The sequence below is a fragment of the Pinus tabuliformis genome, chromosome 2_2 (genome assembly GCF_031772625.1).
Source record: "Pinus tabuliformis cultivar Carrire ecotype Pingquan chromosome 2_2, CPIR1, whole genome shotgun sequence".
NCBI classification, from domain to species: Eukaryota; Viridiplantae; Streptophyta; class Pinopsida; order Pinales; family Pinaceae; genus Pinus; species Pinus tabuliformis.
Genome location: NC_142300.1, coordinates 794,521,289 through 794,525,417, shown reverse-complemented (window position 1 = coordinate 794,525,417; position 4,129 = coordinate 794,521,289). Strand labels below are relative to the sequence as shown.

At 34.8% G+C, this 4,129-nt stretch overlaps 1 long non-coding RNA gene across 1 annotated transcript; it reads left to right on the top strand.

Moving 5' to 3' along the window:
- The first annotated feature begins 708 nt into the window (after positions 1 to 708).
- Positions 709 to 2,252, top strand: LOC149195085 (uncharacterized). The gene is made up of 2 exons (XR_016254582.1): positions 709 to 1,578; positions 1,687 to 2,252. It is a non-coding gene; the product is annotated as an uncharacterized LOC149195085 (long non-coding RNA).
- Positions 2,253 to 4,129: the final 1,877 nt, after the last annotated feature.

Genomic DNA, 4,129 nt, shown 5'->3' with positions numbered 1-4,129 from the left:
AGGTCTCTTTCCCAAATACCATTGAATTTGACATAAATATAATATTGTGGTTTAGGAAATGGAGAAAAACATACCGTCGACCTAAGTTGGCGCAACTGTTTTCCCTGGTCTGTGTCGTCGTCCTGCGTCCACCACCTTTCTTTGCTCCTACTCTCGCTCTCACATTTTGCATGCAACTAACTTTTATCTCTTTGCCCTTTTGTTTTACCTCCCTTTCTTTGCTACCTTTCGACGCACCTACCACCTATCCTTCTAATTTGCTCACTGCCCTTTTCCTCATTCCTTCACTTTAATTTTTATTAATTCAATTTAAAAATTATAATCAAAGTTTTTTAATAATTAAAAAATAATAATTTAATTTAGAAATGATGGTGAGACCATATTCTACTATACTACACTACTCTCTACTCTAACACATAATATTAACTATGAAACTCACTCAAACTTTATTAAATTTTAATAATATTCCAATTAAATATAATTACATTTAATTACTCGAGATTATCTTAGATAGTGATTTCTCATGTTGTTACCTCAAAGCCCAATGCAATGGAAATGGATTTAACGATAATTACATAACCACAGTTCAATCGACTTTAATCACTACCATTTTTTTTTTCTTTCTTGGGCCCGCGTATTGACGGATCTCATTATGTTTGGGCCGTCAAAATGTTATTAACCATTAAAAAAATATAAGTGATTGGAGACGTCTACAGTCATCCATGTTGTTGATGGAGAAAATTGTGGGCTTAGACGACTTTTAGATTTTTTTGTCTTTTTATTGCGCGATCCAGGCTGGCCAGAGTCCTTTGCATCTCTGTATTAATCGCGAAGCAATTCCATCGCAGACTGCACGAGGGATTGACTGGCCATGCGGTGGCTGGTTACCCCCATTGGGCCGGAGAAGGCACTGTAGCTCTACAACTCCGATGTCGCCTTCATCACTCCCTCCAAAGCCTCCTCCAATATTGATCTCATTTTTGTTGTAGATCTCTCCATCTCCATAACAGAAATCAAAAGCTGGATGCTGAATCTCCTGATGCTTGGAACCTTCTTTGATGAACGCGGGTGCCTCTGCCAGATCTCCACCAGTTCCGAAATCAATGAGCTCTTTATATTTCAGCCCTCCGATCTTTGAATACCTAATTGAGATCTAATTTACTAGATCTGGGCAGCCAGTCCTATTGACGCTTCCTGATCCAACGCGCTGCGATTTAATTCTCTGAGTCCAATAATTTGGTGAAGTAGCTGTCTGTTGCTTCCGATCTTACGACAGTTGGCCTCAGGGATAGCCATTACTCTAATGCGATTCCGGTCTATTTTGACCAAGTTGGACAGAATCTCTGCAGCGGCTCCTCGATTCCCCTGCTCGTGAAGTTTCTCTCAATTCAGTACTGTTCCAATAAAGGCAGATTACATTGAATTGGGGGAAATCGGTGAAATATAACGCAGAGATAATCTCTGCAACCGCTGCTCGATTCTCCTGCTCGTGAAGTTTCTCCCAATTCAGTATTGTTCCAATAAAGGCAGATTATATTGAATTGGGGGAAATCGGCGAAATACAGGGCAGGTATAAAAGTGAGTTCAATTTTTTACCCTTCGTTTGGGGATTAAAGTTTTATAATACAGTTCGATCGCCAAACAAATTCAAGCTGCCGATTAATTTCTTTCTTCTAATATTTTTAGGGGTTATGGTGTTTTGGGCGCGCATCGGGAAACAGCCATAGGACTGGCTGCTCAGATCTTCTAGTTTATGACCAAATTAGGTTTCGATCCTGTGTTGGAAGAATCGAGTGGGGGGGAGATCTTCTGGAGGCACCCACGTCAATCAAAGGGGTTTCCAAGCATCAGGAGATTCAGCATCGAGCTTCTGATAGCTGTTATGGAGATGGACAGATCTACAGTAGAAATGAGATCAGAATTGAAGGCAGCTTTGGAGGGAGTGATGGAGACAACGTGTGGGATGGAGAGGTACAGTGCGTTCATTCTGTGTGGTTTTGAGCAGACACCATAGTGCCTCTGCCATGGTATTGCTTCGTCACTAACACAGAGATGCAAAAGGCTATAGTATACTTCTTACTATCTTAGATGCAGAAGGCTTATACTTTTTATAGATTTTCTGAAATTTTCTAGGTACTTTGTTGAAGTTAATAAATTTAAAAGTTTCAAGTTATTAAATTTTTATAAGTTTGAGTTGTAAATTTTTTACCATTTAAATATAAATGTGATTCGGTAGTGCTTGGTTATTAACACATAGATTTGGTATTGAGTGGTTATTAAAACATAGATGCAGAAGGCTGTAGTATACTTTTTAGACGCAGAAAGCTTATACTTTTATAATTTTTCCCAAATTTTTTTTTTAGATATTTTGTGAAAATTGTTAAAATTACGGATTAAGTTGTAAACTCTTTACCATTCAAATATAAATGTGATTGAACGCTTAAAAAAACATAATTACTGCAAATGGTTGTTTCCAACTAAGTAGTTACACAATGCAAATGTTTAACCAATTCAGATTGTGTGATAAAGAAAAATAACATTTAAAATCAAAATCATGTTTGTCCTGAATAATTGGATTGGACTTTGGTTCTGGTCCTGAATAACTGGATTGGAATGTGGTTCCACATTCCATTCAAAATTTTCTTAAAAATAAAATAGTTACACAACGCAACTATGTAGCCAGTCCATCCCTGGTTCTTAATTCTCTTTTTGATATCCCCGGTTCTTAATTTTCTTTTTGATACTCTTCAGGTATGCACTGTTATTTTGTCTTTTTGTTTAATCTCTTCGAATATATGTGGTTTATGAATGGTCGATCTATCTCTGCAACAAGTTTATATTTCAGAAATATCATGTGTTGTGTTAAAAGTTTTGTATATGCTAGTTTTGTATCTTATCTAGTTTGGCTTTTTCTTGATTCAGACTTCTTCAGCTTTTAAAAATTTTATGATGTATTATCTGTTATCTTTATATTGTCTCAATATAATACAATCATGCTTTTTCGTTCTGAAAACTATGTAATCAGTCCAGATTGAGTGATAAAATCAACATGTATAATCAAAATCATTGTTATTGTATGTTGGTCCTTAATAATTGGGTTGGGCCGTGGATCTGCGACTTAATACTTTCACATCTATATTGTTATTGTATGTTGGTCCTCAATAATTGGGTTGGGCCGTGGATCTGCGACTTAATACTTTCACAGCTCTGGACCAGTCGGGGTTATCTATGAAAATCATACAGGGAAAAGTTTAGATTTACAGTTTTTAAAAGAAAATTTCACAGGAAATCACGGAGGAAAAAGTTTAGGATTACAGTTTATTTACTTAGAAGGATTTTTTTAATATGGAATTTTATAATGTAAGTCAGATTGAGTATATTATTTTTAATGATTTTTAATCGATTTTCCTTATAATAAAAATGGTAAGAGAGGTAAGTTTTAAGTTTACGTTTGTATTTGTATTTTTATTTTTATTTTTCATTTATACGATTAACATAATTATGTGTTTGTTTAACTTATATAAAGTACAATATGGTATATTTATTTTTAATTTTCATGGTTTTATTAATTAAATTTTTTTATTTGTGTTTAAGGTTTTAATTTGGGCTCTAATTGATATACCTTTACTTATTACATTATTATAAGAATAATTCAATACAATTTAGAAGGAGAAAAATAAAGATTTTAAATATTTGGAATATATTCAATACATTTAACAATAGGTGTATAAAATTTCATAGAAAACCAATATGATAATCAATACTAATCTCCAGAGTAGTATAAGGTTAGTGATAAAGTGTGACTGCACATACATAAGGAATGAATTAAAACCTTAATAGGTAACTCAAAACTCTCCACTATCATACTTACACCATCACGAAGGTAGTGAGTGAAAATAATTTTGAGCTCATCTTGCTATGTATCTTTGGTTTACACCATGTTAAAAGTGGAAATACTTCATCCAAACTCCCCATTTTTTAGGACACATAAGTAGTGTTGATGGGCCAAATTTTTCCACCAATAGTTAAAAGATCTCCTCGGTGCAAAATCCTAACTACACTCTACACTGTTTGGGATAGGAGTCCCATCAGTATGTGGGCCCAGCTGCCACCATGTTGCTAAGAGATT